At 39.0% G+C, this 21,261-nt stretch overlaps 2 pseudogenes across 2 annotated transcripts in view; both read right to left on the reverse strand.

Moving 5' to 3' along the window:
- Positions 1-283: 283 nt before the first annotated feature.
- Positions 284-21,261, reverse strand: part of LOC309635011 (small ribosomal subunit protein eS12 pseudogene) — a 79,662-nt pseudogene continuing 58,684 nt past the window's right edge. Inside the window, exon 2 of the transcript XR_014249605.1 lies at positions 284-2,005. The product of XR_014249605.1 is annotated as a small ribosomal subunit protein eS12 pseudogene (transcript). The remainder of the gene's footprint in view (positions 2,006-21,261) is intronic.
- LOC309635203 (ADP-ribosylhydrolase ARH3 pseudogene) lies at positions 16,565-18,040 on the reverse strand (annotated as a pseudogene). The gene has a single exon. The product of its transcript is annotated as an ADP-ribosylhydrolase ARH3 pseudogene (transcript).

Genomic DNA, 21,261 nt, shown 5'->3' on the forward strand with positions numbered 1-21,261 from the left:
TGCCTTGTCAGGCCATGTAGAATAATATTTTGTTCCAAGCCCTGTAAGCTTTCTCCTTCACATCTAAGGCTCCACGCCCAGCACATCTTGTCTCTTGGGAAAGCCACAGAGCCTCTGTGGCCAAGGGTTATGCTATTTCTACCTCTTCCAAACCAAGATGAAGATGATGTGAAATTTCTATTTGCTTATTGCCCACTGAACATATTCACACATTCCAGAAATTCGGAAGAAAATGCAAAGACGAAGTCTTCTCTGAATTAAAAGCCAAATGTCTCATCAAAGCTAAATTTTTTAACATCTTTATTGGAGTATAATTGTTTTTACAATGTTGTGTTAGTTTCTGCTGTATAACAAAGTGAATCAGCTATGTGTATATATATATTCCCATATCCACTCCCTGTTGCATCTCTCTCCCACCCTCCCTATCCCACTCCTCTAGGTGGTCACAAAGCACCCAGCTGATCTCCCTGTGCTATGCGGCTGCTTCCCACTAGCTATCTATTTTACATATGGTAGTGTTTATATGTCCATGCCACTCTCTCATTTCGTCCCAGCTTACCCTTCCCCCTCCCCGTGTCCTCAAGTCCATTCTCTATGTCTGCATCTTTATTCCTGTCCTGCCCCTAGTTTCTTCAGAACCATTTTTTTAGATTCCATATATATGTCTTAGCATACAGTATTTGTTTTTCTCTTTCTGACTTACTTCAGTCTGTGTGACAGACTCTAGGTCTAGCCACCTCACTACAAATAACTCAATTTCATTTCTTTTTATGGCTGAGTAATATTCCATTGTATATATGTGCCACATCTTCTTTATCCATTCATCTGTTGATAGACACTTAGGTTGCTTCCGTGTCCTGGCTATTGTAAATAGTGCTGCCATGAACATTGTAGTACATGTCTCTTTTTGAATTATGGTTTTCTCAGGGTATATGCCCAGTAGTGGGATTGCTGGGTCATATGGTAGTTCCATTTTTAGTTTTTTAAGGAACCTGCATACTGTTCTCCATAGTGACTGTATCAATTTACATTCCCACCTATAGTGCAAGAGGGTTCCCTTTTCTCCACACCCTCTCCAGCATTTATTGTTTGTAGATTTTTTGATGATGGCCATTCTGACAGATGTGAGGTGATACCTCATTGTGGTTTTGATTTGCATTTCTCTAGTGATTAGTGATGTTGAGCATTCTTTCATGTGTTTGTTGGCAATCTGTATATCTTCTTTGGAGAAATGTCTGTTTAGGTCTTCCACCCATTTTTGGATTGGGTTGTTTGTTTTTTTGATATTGAGCTGCAAAAGCTGCTTGTATATTTTGGAGATTAATCCTTTGTCAGTTGCTTTGTTTGCAAATATTTTCTCCCATTCTGAGGGTTGTCTTTTCACCTTGTTTTCATCATGGTTTCCTTTGCTGTGCAAAAGCTTTTAAGTTTCATTAGGTCCCATTTGTTTATTTTTGTTTTTATTTCCATTTCTCTAAGAGGTGGGGCAAAAAGGATCTTGTGATTTATGTCATAGAGTCTCAAAGCTAATTTTACTGGGTTGTTATGTTACAAGTGTTTGTAAAGACTGTATTATGGGAATTAATTTTACTCACCTCTGCTATCAAATTCAGTAGGTGTTATATTTCTTATATGGACAGATGCAGAACCTTAAATTTATTTGCATATTCTCTGCTAGGTATCTTGGTTTTACACATATATTGAATTCTCTTCTTTACATTTAGCCAGACACTCTTAGTCTTATTTTAGAGATGAAACCGGAAGTCCAGAAAAATGTTACTCATTTTAAAAATACAGTTTTGCTTGGATTCTAAGAATGATGCTTTAAATGTGATCTTTGATGATGTCTCACCCTAAAACTGCTTTTTTTGCTCTTTTTCTTCAATTGCCAGTGATTTCTCATAAGTGATACACAGGTAAAGGCCGTGTTATTTGGATAACTGAGTTCTTGAGGGAAAGGTGGGGGACGGAAAAATACTGTGTTGCTTTCTTCTTCGTAGGCTAGCTGCAGAGTGAAAAAGGAGAAGTGAAAATTACCATTAGCTTGATATGCAAATCAGTATTTGATAGTTTCATGGTTCCACCGTACAGAATTCAGGGGAAACTGAGCATCTCAAATACTGTTCCAACCAACTCAATATCTTCCCCACCTTTGTTCAACTGCTCTCTTTACGTCATTTACAAATTTATTTATAAAATTATTACTATATAAATTTATTTCCATATTCTCTTCTAGGTATCTTTATGCAGGGTATACCTCACTCTGTGACTTAGAGCAGCGGTCCCCAGTATTTTTGGCACGAGGGACTGGTTTCATGGAAGACAATTTTTCCACAGATGGGGAGGATTGTTCAGGCGGTAATGCAAGCGATGGGGAGCGATGTGGGGCAGCAAATGAAGCTTCGCTCACTAGCCCACTGTTCACCTCCTGCTGTGCAGCCGGGTTCCTAACAGGCTGTGGACCTGATCGGTCCACGGCCCAGGGGTTAGGGACCCCTGACTTAGAGTAGTCTGAGACAGACCTCCCTGCAGATTACATTTGTATGAACCAAATCACATTTATTATCCTGCAGCAAATACAACTTAAAAGGACAGATTCCTCAGCACTCTGATTAAGCATTCTCTAATTTACAAACATAATAAATCAAGATGTTGGTACAATTGATTGTCTTCTGGTGCAGAGCACATGTGTTTGCTTCCGTCATGCTCCAGTGTTTGAGAGATTAAGAAAAGACCAGAAGCCACTGAGAAGGCTCCTTGAGGAGCTGCCCAAGTGAAGAGAAGACAGGCAGAGAGAGAGGATGGAGTGCTTGAGCAGCTGGAGGCCTGGGGGTCAGGAGAAGGGGAAGGAGTCAGGGTTAGGACTTGGATAGAGTCCTGCTGCTATTCAGAAACAGTCTCCAACACATCCATTTTATCTCAGTCGAAATTTCTGAATCTCTGAGTTTCCTAAGTCACCGGTGGATGAAATGAAGATAGATAGTAGACAAACTAGGGCGAGAAATAACCTTTAAAGTTTCTTTCAACCTAGGGGCAGGACAGGAGTAAAGATGCAGATGTAGAGAATGGACTTGAGGACATGGGGAGGGGGAAGGGTAAGTTGGGACGAAGTGAGGGAGTGGCATGGACATATAAACACTACCAAATGTAAAATAGATAGCTAGTGGGAAGCAGCCGCATAGCACAGGGAGATCAGCTGGGTGCTTTGTGACCACCTAGAGGGGTGGGATAGGGAAGGTGGGAGGGAGACGCAAGAGGGAGTGGATATGGGGATACATGAATATGTGTAGCTGATTCACTTTGTTATAAAGCAGAAACTAACACACCATTGTAAAGCAATTATACTCCAATAAAGATGTTAAACTAAATAAATAAATAATAAAGTTTCTTTCAATTTTTGCAAATTTTAGATATCCATAATCTTTTTCTGCCCCCATTCAACTCAATAAACACCGTGTCTCCCAGATGACGTATGTAAATCACATTCCTCATGCCCCCAAACGTTTATATATAACAGGCCTCCAGTTTGACAGCCAGTAGTGAAGTTGACAGTAAAAGGTTGGTTTTATTTCTCTGCTCCTGATGCAAGGCTGTGTGAGGTGATGACTCCTTATCCCATCCTCCTTCAGCTTCCAGGAATGCAAGGATAGCAGAGCTGACTTCAGCACACTGACCACTGGAAGTTAGCTGTGGGGAAGTAGAGGGCTGGGAGAGGAGACAGGAAAGGCAGTGAATGGCTCTCCTGTCCCACAGTCTACACCCTAACTTTTAGGGAAAGGCCTTTGCAGTCAGTCTCCTAGGGCATTGCTTAATTCCTCTTCCCAGTTTCAATTGTTCGTGGGTCAGCAATTGACCTTCTCTGCACAAAACAGAATTGAGAAATCACCTTCTGAGAGGCAGACTGGGTAAGGCTCTATATCCATGGTCCTGTCCTGGAGCAGTGGGGCACAGGGAGAGGGACAGAAAACTCAAGTCACTGGTTCCAGGTCACTAAGACCATCGTGACTTCCACATATCTTGAGTATCAGAAAGTCTGCATAGTTTTTTATTGATGGGAGGAGCTCTCAAGTTTGCCAGTAAAATAAATACAATTTTTCTACTTTCCAGTTGTCTACAGCAAAGTAAGAATTTTCCATTTCTAGGACCAAAGTATGGAAATGGCATCTGATGTAGGACTTCTTTATTTTTCTGCAACTTTTAATTCAGAAGCTCGACTCGTTTCAAACGATTTTAAGGCTAAAACAATACAGCAGTTACAGCCCTCTGACATATTGTTTGTAACCAGAAAAATCAGCAAAGCCAGAAGCTTTCTGCTGTGAGCACTTTTGTTTCTCCTCTTTTGTTTTATTAACCTCTCCACAGCTGGTGCAGTTGAAAACGCTCTTTCATCACATACTTAGCAGAAGTTCAAGTGTAGCTGAGAATGCAGCCAAGAATCTGTCTGCTGGATTCACTGTCAGAATGTCATGTTTCACTTCTAACCTAACTCCTATCTGATACAGCTGACGGAAACAGACAAAGAAAATCTGCAACAGGAAAAGCTCTCTGTGGACCCTCTCAAACTGATTATTCCCGAGAAACTGAGGACAAGTTAAGTCTAGCAAAGTAGTAATATTTTCACATTCATATACGAATTCAGTTTTCACAGGGTTTTTTGCTTGTCCACTCTTTATTGATGTAGTAAATAAATAGTCTACAAATCACAGAGCTGCTGGATTATGAAGCAATAATGCACTCTTGTCTGATACTACTTAGAATTTACAAAACAAAATAAAAATTAAAATAGAATAAAAAGTTTACCAGATTTCTTCTTTCTGCTTTATTTTAATAAAGTACTTTATATTCCTAGTCTTTATCCCTAAATATCTTTTTGTAATCTAGGGAGTATTCATGATGATTGAATAATTTAGGTAAATACATTTGTTATTGCCGCAAGGTGATTATATTGGCTGCTAGAATGTTTTCTATAAAATGAGATAAGTACTCAAGTTCCTTTTCTTGGAGAAAGGATACATTTTCAGCAGTATTTCCCAAACTGCATAATTCAGGTAAAAAATTGCTTCTGTTATAAGAGAAGTATTTTACATTCTTCTCTAATGTCTTTATAGTTTTTTAAATACTTCAATTTTAGTGAATTATTGAAGGGATCGTCTCCCTAATCTAGGTACATATACTTCTTCTGTTGTGATATTCATAAGTACAATGATAGAAATTAAATACCTCCTAGACTTCCCTGGTGGTCCAGTTGTTAAAACTCTGCGCTTCCAATGCAAGAGGTGTGGGTTCAATCCCTGGTCAGGGAACAAAGATCCCACATGCTATGTGGCACGCCCCCCAAAAAAAAAATAGTGAGAGAAATTAAATATCTCCTAACACTTGAGAAATGGTGATACCAAAGTGAAGAATCATAACACTCTGGCTTATGATGCTTATCTGGTTTATTCATTCAATCAAAAGATAAATATTTGTTAAAAGCCTACTATGTGCTGGGCACTGTTCTAGGGGGTCCTGGGGATACTGTCATGAATAAGGGAGATAAATCTCCAGTGTTCTGCTTAATTTAAGTGGGAAGAGTGAGACAGAAGCTAAAAATACAAACACAATTTGTAGCAAGGAGTTCCAGGAAGAGAATTAAAATAGGAAGGTTAGAGAGAGAATGGCTGGCAAAGCTCCTTAATGTTGAGCGGTCAAAAGAGTTGCCCTCTACAAAGGAGTGCGATTACAGCTCAGTTCTTCCACAAGATAAGAAAAAAGCAGCCACATGAGGATTAGAGTAGAAATATCTAGTTCAAAGACTTTGAGTCAGGAATCCAAAAAGTTCTGGAAGGCTGAAAAGTTTTGGGTTTTATTATAAGGGTAATGGGAAGTCCTTTGGGGCATTCCGAATAAGGGAATAACATGATTTGATTATTGTATTTAAATCATCACTCTAGAAATTAGGCAGATAGCGGAAACTAAGAGGCCCTGGGAGCAATGATGGTAGCTTAGACTAAGTGACAGCTGATATTTGGCTGTCGCACACAGATAAAGTCATGATACAATGTGTGGTTGTTAAGATATGGAAATATTTCCCTATGGGTTGACAAGTAGCCTTTGTCCTGTGTCCCCTGAATGCTGCCACCTTCCTGTCGCAAACTTTCTATCCTCTCTCTCAGGACCTCCAAACTTCCTCATGATGGAGTAATGGAAGAATGAAGATCTGGCATAGCAGAAAACTTACAGACTTCAGTATTCCTGCTGATGGTCCAAAATCCTGCCATATATATTGTTAAATAGTTTGAATATAACTGCTTGTGTAGGAATGGAAACACTCATTTTATAAGTATTTGTTGAGCACCTACGAAATAATAGATAATCTCCTAGGCCCTAGGAATGCTAGCCCTAAATGAAATAACCAAAACGTTTATACTGTAAAGAAGTTGACAGATTCTGGTTGTTTTAGAAATAAAGTCATCAGGACTTGCCAATGAATTTGATGTGGGGAAAAGAAAAGGAGAGAAATCCTTCCAGGTTTGTTCCTCAGGCAACTGGTAGATGATGGTGCTGTTTATTTAGATGGAGAAAGTGAGAAGGACAAGGTTTAAGAAGAAAAACTGTTTCTCATGCTTCAGAGCAGACCTAAATTCACAGAACATATACGGAAAGGCCAATGGGAAATCTTTGAAAAGAACATTCGATCACTTATCCAGCTATGTTCCAATTCTTCATCTGTAAACCTGGAACACTAACATCTACCACACATACATACTTCAGAGGGTTGTGATAATGATCCAACGTGTTAAAAGATATGAAAGTTTTTATTTTCTCCAGAAAACTGTGGATCACTATCACTAAAACATCATTAAGAACTTCACACAGATTTCTGAGAATCACCATTCTTGGTTTTTCCATTCTCTCCCCAGATAGGAATGTAGGAGACAGGAGACTCCAAGGATGGGCATAGAAGAGCTGGAACGCTGGTAGGTAAGACCAGCAATTAAAAGCTCCTAAAAGTTAAGAGATGGTCTGTATATTAATTTTTACCACTTCAGGGGTGGTTTCTCAATGAATCATTTTCTTATCATAATGAAAAACTCTACAGATTTTGATCTCATTTTAGATTGGATAAATAACATTCATTGCCATTAAACACTCTTATCTGATGTAGTTATAAAAATCAAGATGAGGAAAGAAAGAAGTAATGTAATTCACACGCTTCATTCATGCTTTGTACATTTTACATCTGCATCTGTAAGACATGGATCGTCTATGCGCTACTTACCTTCCAGAGTTGTGGAAGGAATCAAACGAAATAGTGCATGTGAGTATGCTCTTCAAATGTTTGTTGTTACTAGACCAACAGGACATATAGTATATAGTGGAAAAACTATTTGCAGGCTACAAAGAGTTGGTTATTTGTTTTATATCTTCTTACCTCACCCCATGGAAACCACAGCATCTTGTATTTATTCCAAAGCATTTACTATCCTTCACTGGATTAAATGAATTATTATTGAAGACAGCAGATGACAAGAATACCATGTGTCTAATTTACTGTACCTAGAGGTTTAAGTTCAAAGCTTTGGCACAATTCCTAAGGTACTCTGCACCCTCCACACCAAACCAAACAGCCCTTAAAAATTTCAGTAGTTCAAATTCTCTGCCAGTATTTCTCAGCTGCTTCTTTTTCCCTCTCTTAGGAAATGAATAACATAACTTTCTGAAACTTAAAAAAAATTAGATAATATGGTATCGTAGTGCTTAAAAACACAAAAATTGGAGTCAGTCTACAAGGGGTTGGAAACCTAGTTATGTGACTGACCTTGGACAAATTATTTAAGCATTTTTGTGCCCATGCAAGATGGGAAAATTGATAATACCCATCTCTAGGGTTGTCACGAGGAATAAATAAGTTGTTAGATGCAAACTTCTTAGAACAGTGTTTGGCCATAGTATGAATTCAATGAATGTTAGATATTATTATGTCCTCAGAACATGACATGGCATCTACAATAGCAAAAGAGAAAAAAAAAAAAAAAGAAATTGGGGTAGAAATATCCATGTAACCATATCTTAATACTAGTGTGTAGAAAAATACTATAAAGGATCTTTGTCACTAAATCAATCAAGATCTAGAGCTTGATTAGAAAGCTGATGTATAAAACCCATCGATGAAACAAACATTGTGAGATGTGCACCGTGATCACGCAGGGAGTATAAATGCAAACATATGCACACCCTTCCCCAAGTAATTCACACTGTGGTGAGAAGATCTGATTAAAAGTGAGTGAGGACATCATTTGTTGATGCCCACCTAGCTCCCTAGTTCCAAACTTCTGTATATAACAACACAATGTGAAAGGTGCTAGAACAGAGAGAAGCACAGAGTATACTGTTGTGGAATTGTGAGCAGGTTGTATAGCTGGGGGCAGCCTTCATACAGGGCCCTGAAAAAAGGAGGGGCTTGAAACTGACTTGTGATAGCAGACAAAATAGATCAGAAAGCACTTCTAAGAAGATATGATGCTAGGTCTAAGTCAAAGGTTAAGAAGGAGCTAACTAGGTAGACAGAACTGGGGAGGAAGGGATAGGTATTTTCAGGCGCATAAAGTAGATACATGGAAGCATGAGATAGCACGACCTAATCTGGGAATTTGTGTAATTAAATATGGCCAAAATGAAGAGTGTTTCTGGTGGCATTGAAGGAGTTGAGAATGGAGAGTTTGTCAAGGGTCAAACCTTACAGAGTGCGGTGTATGAGGCTTGGAAGTGCGATTTTGGTGCTGAAGCTAATGGCGTGGCTTTGAAGGGTTTGAACAAAGGAACATCAAAATCAGGTGTGTTTTCAAAATATCTGACTGACAACATCCCCATCTCACCCCCAGCATTCCTGTTCCTTTGTCCTCCATGGCACTTATCACCACCTGACATATTATTTGATTTGTGGGTTGTCAGTCTCCCCCTGCCATAATGTAAGCTCCATAAGGACAGATAGGTAAGTTCCTGTCTTGCCTTAAACATTCATTAAATAAATAGCAGATGGAGCAAACTTCATGCAACTTCTCACTTTCAGACTCATGCATTTATTTTGTTGCCTTTTCTTTGAGAACCTCTTTTGGTGGAGTAGCCAACATCCTATAAAAATGAGGATTAAAAAATTTAATAAAGATTCTCCTTGTGCTTCCTTTCAGTTGGCATGAAGGAAAGCCACTTAAACACTAGTGATCAATTCTGACTTCTTTTTCAATTAAAGAGGCTTAGCATCTAGAATTATGCAAAATAGATGTCCAAGTCCAAGTGCTTTTATAAACAGGTAGAAATAGCACAATAAAATAGCTTTATTTGACAACATTTTATTTACCGCCCAAAAATAATACTTATGAAAGCTTATCTTTTCTATGAATATTTTTTTAGTTTAATGAGTTCAGGAAAATGTAACACAATGAATACTAAATTAGTACATCTTACAATAAGAGTGTTTTAATGGTCTGTAACTTTAATTCCTTAAATTTATATTAAACTCTTTAAAACAGATGAATATTTGCATATTCAAATAATTAGTTAATTATACTTAGTAAAGTGTTAACCTGGGCAATTCAGGGGGTTCAACCAAGACCCACCAAGTTTTCCAGAATTAGGCATGCTCTCACTTGTTTCATCAATGTTTTCTTGCCAGTTGGGAAACAATTAGTTGGGTTTCACTGTGTATCATGGGTCCGAGCTGCATTGGGACCTTTATTTACTTCCTGCCTGTGATCACCACTCTTATCTCCTGACTCATTTTGAGTTGGAAAGTTCCATGCTTGATTCTGTCAACCCACATCCTGCTGTCTAAAAACACAGGATGTAGTTTTCTCTTGCCGTCTCAGAGCATTTTAGTCTGCTCATGTCTCTCACTCTTTGATGGCTTCCAAGACCCTCTCTTTGGTTGTATCCTTTGAAAGAATACATCTGGGCCCTCCCTGATCAGCCACGTTGACTGATCCTGGTGTCCATTGTACCTGTACCTACTAGGTTTCATTTTCCCAAGTCAAAATTTGGTAAACCACAGTGAGCTGTTCTCCATCATCAGTTCAAAGCAATCCCCTATTAGTTATTGCTGTCATTGGCTTAATATTTAGGGAGGTACATGGGCTTCTATTCCTTGGGAAATATCTTGGCTGGAATGTGATCTTCAGAGTTTAAAATTCAATCCATTGTTTACTGTGACTCAGAAGCAATTACTATTCCCACCCAAAAGAAAACTCTTCTGAAATAACTATCCTTTAAAAAAAAAAACAAATTTAGGAAAAGTTGTTATTTTTAAAAGCCAAACATTTAAACATTATTACTGAAGGACTTTAAAACATATTATATGTCTTAAATGTTGAATGAGATAATTAAGTGCTTAAATTCCATCCTGCAAACTAAAAATGATGAAAGAAAAAAAAAGAAAAAGAAGAGAAAAGAGAAAAAGGAAAAGATTAGGGTTAAAAGTAGAATTCCAAAAAATAAATGAAGAGTGCTTTGTATCTTAAACGATATTAAATGGCTGTGCTGATGTCACCTTTTGAAATGTCAGGAACTGTGAAAAGTCTGAGACGTTTACTTGTAAGTTAATGGGTAAATGGGTCACAGTTTTGTATATGCTGTCAGAAGACATGAGACTCCTGGGTCAAAGACAAAAGACTTCATTACTCAGAGCACAGCAGGTAGCATGAATCTCATGTCCATGTTAGTTCACCTTTTGCCCTAAGTCCCGTGGGAGTGATGTAGGTGGGTCTAGGTGGGTGCTGCATGCATAGTAAGCGTGTGTCACAACTGAGGAATTCTAAGCTTAGGAAAACCCCAGAATTATAAGGAGCTGCTAACAAATCTACCCAACCTTTTCTAGAGGGAGCTCTTATCTTTATTATCCTAGTTAGAAAACAAATCTGCCCTCTATTCCAAAAGGATGTCTCTTTGTTCATGGCAAATTGCCTTGAAAAGATAGTATGGAACAAAAGCTGTCACAAGACTTGTAGAAATGCCATGGAGAGTTGACCTGAACAATATCCATCCCTTAATGTAGTCTTTAAAAATATAAACATTTTTAAGGACTATCACTCAACTCTATAAAACATATTGCAGAGTTCAGCAACAAACACAACCACTATTAATTCAACAAATATTTTGACCTCATAACCAGCAAATAGTCATTATCAGCAATAAAAAGTTTGACATGTTAAGCACTGTTTTGCATGTGCCACAATGTAAATTTGTTCCATAAGACAAGATGTTCAAGTAGTTTATATGATCTTACATCAAGGTAAAGAATTCCTATGGATGGATATAAAGTAAATAAATAATAATGACAATAGTGAAGATTTTACAATTATATAAATTTCTAGGAGTCAGTGTTTTTTTATCTTTATACAGGAAATTGAAGGCAAAAATGATTACATTAAAAATGTAAACCAGAATATGTAATGACTGTCTTATACCGTTCCTCTTTTCTTATAATTCAAATACCATCTGCTTGCTCCTCACTCTTAGCTAACTATTCTCTTATTTCACAGAGAAAATAGAACCAATGACAAGAAAATTATCTCATTTACAGCCACCAAATTTACCAACCTACTTATCCATGCCCGTCCTCTTTGTCTTCCCTCCTGTTAAACTGAATTAACTCCTCCTTTTTTTCTTCTAAGACTATTTTTCACCTCGGATTTTTCCTCTTCCAGCTTCTTCAGATTTTTTTTCTTGCAATTTTCCCCTTTCTCTATCCTGTACCATGAATACACTTCTTGCTATTGGCTTATTCTTATCAGCATGTGAAACATGCTTCAGAAAACTCTTACGAAAAACCTCCCTGGACCTCATGTCCTCCTTCAGTTGTCTCCCTATTCCCCCACTTCCTCAAAAGAGGTCTCTAAGTAGTCTTTGTCTCCACTTCCTCACTTTCCTGTCTCCTCAGCCAATCATCCTTTCCTCCCCACCACTCCACTGAGACAGCTATTGTCTAGGTCAACATTTGTAGGTACCATATAGATACAATTTCAATTCATGATCTAGATTAATATTAAGTAGACAAAATTCTACTTAAAAACACAACAATCAGCTGCCTAATTTGTGAAATGCAAACAATATCTGTCTTCCCTACCTCACAGGGTTGTTGTGAATCAAATGACATAACGCAAGTCAATATTTCTGTAAGCCACAATGCCTCACACACGTACGTATGATTTTCTAGGCTATGAATCAAAGGCATAGTTTTTGGTAGTTTTTATGTAGCTTTAGTGAAACTCAAAGAACTAGAATATAGTAGATTGTCCACAGTCATTTGTTGAACAAATAAATGCATGAACAAATAAATAAATGAAAATGCTTGGCTTGGTGGAGACTCTGGCTGGAAATGAGTGGAAGCACCCAGCTAGAGTGGTACTAAAGGACAGAGCAGGGTCTAGAAAATATAAGCAGAAAAGTCATTCCTGGAAAAAATATATATATATATGTTCATATATATATATGGATCACTTTGCTGTACACCAGAAATGAACACAACATTGTAAAACAAGTATACTTCAATAAAAGGAAAATCATTCCTTCCATAATGACATGCAGAATCCCATCTTCCACCAAAATTATCTAAGAGCTTGAAAAACTATTAAGGCTTCATTTTGTTCAAGAAGTTATCTGACGTTTCAAAGGATCCTTCTTGTCTAAGTTTGTGTTTAGCTGAGGAGCTATCTCATACAGCCACACACAAATAAAGAAAACAAATATATACATATAAAGCATGCCTTTTCTGCTTAGCCAAGACTCAAACATCAAGACTAATCAACACCATCAATTAAAATGTAAAATGTGACAAATGATAAAAATATATATTTTTTATCATCTGGAGAACCATTGCTTTAGGATACAGTTAAAATAAGCTAATGAAGACATTGAGACCCTGAGCTAGATAAACAAGAGCCAACTTTGCAAAGTAACACTTAAATTATGATGGTCTCCTCTCTAGAAAATGTTTAAATTTTGGCGACCCAGGTTATGATTTCTCCCAGATTTTGAAAGCTTTTCCACACAGTCTAATGAGGAACTTTGAGGCATGACATCAATATTAAATCAAAAATAAATGTGCTGTTTTCAGATATTTCCTTCGGGGTTGGCCGAAATCATTCTACCATGTAACAGTTTATGGGGGAAAGCAAGAAAGCTTGACTTACGTACAACGCTGCCACCAGAGTAAACAGTGCCTCAAACCAAGGAAATTTAAAGCACATGCCTTATTGTCAGGTTTAACTTGCTTTACAAACCTGAACAGCCATCTCTGTTATAAAAACCCATTTCTGCTTTGATAACTAACATTTAATCATAAAAACGAAATAAATATATTTGTGTACATAAACATATGGTAATTATAATTTTTGCCAAAGAACTCAACTTTCCAATGTCCCATATGGGAAATCATTGAGGAAGTGATGATCATGACAGAGAACCATCGTAGAGAAATGTTAACAAAGCAGTATCAGTAAAGAACTAAGACACATGCTACTTTCTAGACTAGAGATACACATATATGGACCTGAAATATAAGGTGATATTGTTTTGTCAACATATTTGTTCTTTCTACATATCTTATATACTGCCCTCCTAACTTATACTGTACAAATCTTTGGCTGAATACAGACTTGGAGCATCAAGGAGACTTGGATTCAAATCTTAAATCTGTCACTTGCTAAAAGACATGTTCTCTCGCAGGAATGTTTTGAAGATGGCGTCTGGCATTCTTGGAACTCCTGCCACCCAATCTCTTGGTTCTGACTTTATCCTATCAGGGTGCTATCAAGTTGAATGGCTGTTGGTGGTGTAATTGTCTTTGGCCATTAGGCTGCAAGCTGTGTAAGGGCAGGAAGCCTGTCTATCTTGCACAACACCGTGTCTTCAACATCTGTATAATCCCTGGCTCTTTCTAGCCACTTACTTGTTGAATGAATTAATGGATGAATGAGTGACACATAGCACTGCTTCTCAGCCTTTTCATTCCTTTCAAGCCCACTTAAAATCATCTTTACATGAATTTTTTTCTATACTGACATTTCCACTGTATTTTATTGTTCCAAATTACTTGGAGCTCGTTATTGGATTATCGATTTGGACCCTTGGTCCTATCCATGTTAATCATCCTACTTGAGTAGGAAAATCAGGTTTTATAAACTTATTTCCTATTGACCTTGAAAATAAGGGGCAGAGCATTTAAAATGACATGCAAAAAAAAAAAAATCATTTCACTAGCAAGTCAGGAAAAAAAACTGAAAAAAGATAGTATTTTACTCCCAGACATTTTCAAAGTTCTTCTTCTTGAATTTAATGTCAATCTCCAGTATTGCTGAGGATTTGAAGAAATAACACCTTGATCCACCCTGGACGGAGTCCATGAGTGTGATAATTATGGTAAGCAACTCTGTAATCTCTACTAAAAGCCTTACCAATGTTCACCCTCTTTACCCAGCAATGTCACTTCCTTGAATTATCCTAAGAAAATAATCAGAGATGCACCAAAGACTTCTGTGTGGGGATGTTATATGTAAGAGTGTTAACTGAAAATAAAGTAAAAGTATAATAACATGGGGGGGTTGACTTAGTACAATGGAATGCCAGGCATTTATCAAAATTCATGTTACAGAGGGATAATTATACCTGAAAATTATCAAAGAGAAAAAAAAATCACAAAGAAACAGGTTAAGTGAAAATTACCCTAATTATAAATATACATTTGTATAGAAATGTACATATTTTAAATAATATATTTATATTTTATTCATTATTCATACATATGTATATAAAAAGACTAGAATAAAATATACTATACATTAGATTTTATGAGGTTATGCTGCAGTAACAAATAATCCTAAAATTTAGTGGCATAACAATAAAGGTGGGACTTCCCTGGTGGTCCAGTGGTTAAGACTTAGCCTTCCAATGCAGGGGTGCAGGTTCAATGCCTGGTCAGGGAGCTAAGATCCCACATGCCTCGCAGCCAAAAAACCAAAACATAAAACAGAAGCAATATTGTAACAAATTCAATAAAGACTAAAAATAAGGTCTACATTAAAAAAAAAAAATTTTTTTAAACAATAAAGGTTAAATTTCATGCCAGCAGAGAGTCAGTAATAGCTCTCCTTCATGTGTCCTCTTTGTCCTACTATTTATTCTTAAAGAACATCCCTTCTTTAGTACTATGTTTTTCTCGTGGCAGAGAGAAAAGGGCCAAGGAGAAACCATGTGATGATTTTAAAGATTGTACCTAGAAGTAGCTCATATTTCATCGGCCAAAACAAGCCCTATGGACAAGACTGGCTTCACTGAGGCCAGAGGAATAATCTCCCTCAAAGACCCTGCACATCACATGGGAAAGCAGTGAACGTTAGAAAAAATATATAATTTACCACAATAACCATTTTCTCCTGGTGGTGATAATAGGGCTAATTTTTGTTTTCTTCTTCATACTCCTATATATGTTTTTTTTTTTTTCAAAAACGGACTCATGTGTTACTTTTAAAAGCAGAAAATAAGTCACACACAGAAAGAAATCTGTTGTATCATACCACCTCCCACTTCACTGCCTCCTGATTGAGTTATATACCGTCATCTGTGGTCAAGTGAGTTCTGATGTATTATTGGCTATGGGTGTTGATCTGGTTGGTCTGCCATTCTTTCTCAATGAGTCATATGTAGACTTCCTTTCAACACATTATGGCCCTATAAAATATATCTATAAACAATATCAATTACAGTACTGAAGAGCGACTATTGGTATGGTATGTAACCCAGTGGTCCTCAGCCAGAAACAATCCTGCCCCCCAGAGGATATTTGGCAACGTTAGAAGACATTTTTGGTTGCCACAACTTGGTGGGGTCAGGGGGAGGGTGGTCTTCTGGCATCTAGTGGGTAGTGGCGAGGGATGTTGCTAAGGGAAGTCCCCTTCACCCCCCCAAAAAAATTATCTGGCTCAAAATGTTATTAAGTACCAAGACTGAGAAACCTTGTGATTCCATGATTCATACTTAAAAGGAGGACTGGGAACCTTGCAAGTGCTTTGATATGTAAGTCTTACAACTCAGCCTTCAGACATGGATGGTGGTTTCTTATGGGTTGACAATCACATAAATGTAATCTATGATTGATGATAGTGTTGTGAATCAGGTTTATTGACCAATCAACATACACATTCATGTATCTTACCATCAGAACTTATGGTCTAAATTAATATTTACAATAACTTCAAAATAATGTCTGGGTGATGACTGTGAGCCTGAGTCTTGGGAGAAATTGTTCTGGTATTTTGCACAGGAAATTGTTGCTGATTTGAGGAGGAGTATTTGGAAAAAAAGCAAGGAATGTTGTGATGGTTTGTCAGTCATGAGTAACTTCAACTCTTACAGTTATTACCATCATTTGTGTACATGTCTGTCACTTTACCTTCATCTGTTATGTATTTGGGAGATGAAGGAGAACAAGAGTGACATCACCACAATATTCAGAAATATCTTGTAACATTTGTCTTACATATTCTGTTGTCAAGGGTTATTAATTGACTACAATCTTTTTTTTTGGGGGGGGTGGGATTTAAAAAACTGTTTATTGCTCTGTGACTTCGTCTGGAAGCTGTTAACAAGACCCATGACAGCCAAGGGCCAGGTGTGCATCTAGATCAGCTAGATTCACGTGTCCACCTCCTGATCCGTATAAACTTGGCGCTCGGGGGCCCTGTGCAGTCAAAGGCAGGCTTCCTGGCAAATTGGTTAAATCCCAACAAGGAGAAATGATGTTGCAGATCATTTCCACCTCCCCAAATCCCATGTCCTAGATAATAAAGGAAAATGCCACAAGTACTGCTCCAAAATAAAACCGGCCCCGGTCCCTTATGTCTGACAGAGGAGCCAGGAGCACCGAGGCTCTGCAGAAGCCAGGAACCCAGCACCAGAAGGCACCCATCCCTCCCTCACTGTTCAGTGACCTCCCCAAAGGAGTCCCCAGCCCCAAGGGTGCACTCCGGCCACACTGCAGGAAGACCAAGGCAGGGAGCCAAGGCTAAGGGAGCCCAGGGTTTCCAATCGGAGCTGTAGTTGGTCCTGCTGGGTATGGCGGAGCCCCAGCAGCTGTGGCCCTCACAGACTCTTCTGGAAGACCCGGTGCAGGCTCTGGGCCAGGACGTCAGTCTCCTCATAGCCCTCACAGCTTTGCTGCCAGCTCTCTGGCACCTGTTCCATGCCATAGTAGGCGCCAGCAACGGCCCCAGCCATGGTGGCAATGGTGTCTGTGTCCCCACCAAGTGAGATGGAATAGATGAGAGTCCTTTGGAGGCTGTCGAAGGCAGAGGGGATCTTGGGGTCGGGCTCCATGCAGCGCAGGAAGCAATAGATGGTGGTGGGCACAGATTCAAAGGCAGCGATGCCATTCCCTAGCTGGGACACCACCTCCTCTCTGGTCACTGAGTTCTGCTCTAGAAGCTCCCCAGTCTTCTTCAGTTGGCTGGAGTACGACGCTCCTCCATGCCCAACTCCTGGGCATCTGACACGGACTGGGCATCACTCTCCAGCTCCTCCATGTGGCCCAGGAGTTGTTCAAGGAAGTGCTCACTGGACGACTCACCCTGCAAAGCCAGGTGCACAGCCAGGGCCTGCAGGATGGCACCCCTGTAACCCAGGGAGGAGGCGTGCGGCAGCTGGGCCGAGAGCCGGGCAAGCTTCTGCACATCCTGGACGCTGCTATAGGCCAGGGAGATGCCGGCCCCGCGCACGGCGCCCCCGTCGCCGTAGGAGCCTTTGCCATTAAACAGGGCCAGGACGGCTCAAAGCCATCACGGCACTTGGGGCTCAGAAGCTTCCTGAAGACGGTGATCACTCCAGCACCATAACCCCCGTCAGGGTCTTTCTTGTGCTCCTGAGCAAACCTGTGAGCCATGTCCACCTCGTCAAAGGCCTCCTTGGCCAGCAGGGACTGCACCGGCGCCCCGGCCACGGCCGTGTCGTCAGTCACTCCTTCCTCCCTAGTATGTATATCAGCACTGCCGTCCCTGCAACACCTCCCATCACATCACAGTGTTTAAGCTTGCCTTTCAACTAAACGACGGGCTTCTAAAAACAAAGCAAAGAGACAATGCTTACATCTATCTTTGTAACCAAGAGATTTACATAATGTCCAGTTCATGGCAGGTGTCAATCAACAGTAATGTGTTAATGAATTCCCCCAGTGACCAGGTTTAATTATAGAGAGGGAAGAATATATTAGGGCTATTTTTATATTAAGGGATGAAGGACTAGCTTTTCAAAAGAGCACATAGGCTGACTCAAAGGAATGACTATCTGGTGGTGACATTGTGCTAGGGAGACAGTAGAATAGAAGAGATATTTTGAAGTAAGAGAGGCTTCCTAGGTTCCTCAATTCATTACTCAACGGCAATGACCTACTCCAACATGACCAGGTCCTGCTGTGCTCTAAAGAAAGAAAGTACATCTAGGACATGGTCCTTGACGATGTGAGTTCTTCAAACTGAAAAATATTTTTCTTAAAGTTATTGCTGATGAAATTCATGTTGCAATCACATGGCTGAAAAAATATTTGACCACATGCTAACAATACCAGTTTGATTTAAGAAATTATTATTGATACTTTTAGCATACACCTGTAGCTATAGAACCTAATTACCAAACATAGGGTGAGAATTCTTCTAAATTTCAGTTTATTAAGTTATAGTTTTAAAAATACTATAAAATATTGATTGTCCCTTTTATTTTTTTTCAGGTCCAACATTCCTTTAACTCCCCAAAAATACATATTCTGGCAATAATTTCTATCTTTGTCCCTTGTTGCTCTTAGATCTTAATGGCTACACTGTATACTTGGAGTTCTTGGTAGTATTCGATTTAGTGTTTTATTATACTCTTCCTTCTACTGATCACTAATACTTTCTTATATATGCCATATCTCCCAATGAAAGTTCCTTGAGAGAGGGGTTGAGTTGCAGACAGCCATTCTTAATTTACAAATGGGTTGTATTCCCAAAGTCATACATGTTTTCAACATATATTTATTGATCACCTATTCCCGTGCCAGACTCTGTGTTAAATGTAGGGAATAAACACAGCCTACTCAATTGGAAGTTGATTTTTTTTTTAAATTTAGAATGCATTATTCCACAGAAGCGGTACTTTTAAAGGAGGTTAGGCTTCCCTGGTGGCGCAGTGGTTGAGAGTCTGCCTGCTAGTGCAGGGGACACGGGTTCGAGCCCTGGTCTGGGAAGATCCCACATGCCGCGGAGCAACTGGGCCCGTGAGCCACAATTACTGAGCCTGTGCTCCGCAACAAGAGAGGCCGCGATAACGTGAGGCCCGTGTACCGCGATGAAGAGTGGACCCCACTTGCCGCAACTAGAGAAAGCCCTCGCACAGAAACGAAGACCCAACACAGCCTTAAAAATAAATAAATAAATAAATAAATAAATAAATTTTTTTTAAAAAAAGGAGGTTAGCTTCCCAGATGAACCCCACAAATCAATTTATATATCATATAGTTCTATTACTTTTATTCTTTGTTCCCAGTTCCCAATCCTATACTGCAAAAGTACTAACTTCCCAGTTCTAACTTCATTCTCTCCAATAAGAATAAAATTTAAGTTGTGGCACACAAGAATATTTTCCACAAATGGCAGCAAACAAATAGTATTTCAATACTGCAATGAACAAAACAGGAGCTGAGCCTCGGCCCAGCTCCTAGGGTAGATCTCAACTACTCGAAGTCCCTGAGCACGTGACTTTCTCCTGACTGTTCCTGTGGAGTCAAAAGTGTAGCCAGACTGAAGGGAAAGATCCTTACCCTGTTTGAAAGAGAGGGGTTTTTTTGTCTCTCTGCCACTGGAAGTGACCCAGGAAGGGATAGTCCTGACTACCCCTGGCTGTTCTCTCACACCCGGGAGAGGAAACAGCCCGGATGGTCCCAGGCAGAGCGTGACAGTGCAAAGAACTCTGGCCCCAATGCCGTCTCCAAGTTAGTAAACTAGCCAGACCTGAAGTCTCACTTACTTCTGGGATTTCTAGGATGTAATATTATAATTTTCTTTTATCTGAAACCAGTTTATGTCAGGTTTGTATTACTTGCAGCCAAAACAATTCTAAACAACCCAGTATCAAACATTTTGGATTAGAGAACACTGTAATCTTCTATTCCTCTTATTCTAATCCTAGCAATGAGTCCATCTATCATTTCCTAGACCTGATTTTTCTGAGGTGTACTGGACAGATATCCCTTGCTCATAGAGGAACAATTTTTTGTTATGATTAGAGTCCTCAGTGCCTCACTTTTTTCCCAAACCAGAAAAAAAAAAAAAAAAAAATCTTCAGTTACCAAAGGAAGAAAATGGCAGGAAGCCCCAAAACAAGCTATTTTTCTTTTTCCACTTCAAATGATGCTCAAATCTTAGCCAGTTTCTTTTCAACAGTTCACCACCACCTCTAAAAATCTATGTGTGTGCTGCATTGGTAGCTGCCCTGAATTCCAAATTACCCTGCACACCCGTTCCTAATCATGGAGATCTTGATTGGAACTAAATTTGTTCTCTGTACAGAAATCACTCATGTTCCAAGAGCAGTTTCTCCTCTGGTCAAATTAGCTGTGTAAATATTACGAATAAAAATATATGTAGGGGCAAGTGGATTACAAAAAGGCATTTCCTTATAAATGATCCATGTGACCCCAAATTAGAATGTGTCTTAAAAATAGGGAGAGCCTGGGAAAGATTAGTAGACCAAAACAAATGGTGCCCATAAACTGCCCCAGACTTGTAGACCAAATTCTCAACAGTGTAAAGCTTGAAAAAAAAAATGGGAAGAAACATGGGAAAGAGGGAGAGAGGAAAGTTTTAGGTATAATACTTTTAAATCCTAAAATACAAGCTGGATTTTGAAAAACAAGGCTGAGGTAGATTGGGCAGTATGTGCAGATTGAGGCTTTCTTTGGCTTTTTCCAAATTTCTGTCTTTAAGATGTTTCCATCCTATTGAAAATGATTTAATTCATCCTTTCAGAATTTTTTAAAACAAATTACGTATTTAAATTTGTATAGTACTTAGAAAGGGAATAAACAAAACACACCCAACATCTTTTATTATTATATAAAGCCTGGAGAGGTTCTGTCTTCTCCTATGAAGAGTGTGGTGCTGTCTTCTCTTATGAGGATAATCAACCACATCATACAAGGCTTAAGGGCATAAAAATACACATTTGTTACACCATAACATTCTGCTGCTTTCCTTGGGAAAA

Source organism: Balaenoptera borealis, assembly GCF_965194805.1.
Source record: "Balaenoptera borealis genome assembly, chromosome: 9".
Lineage (NCBI taxonomy): Eukaryota > Metazoa > Chordata > Mammalia > Artiodactyla > Balaenopteridae > Balaenoptera > Balaenoptera borealis.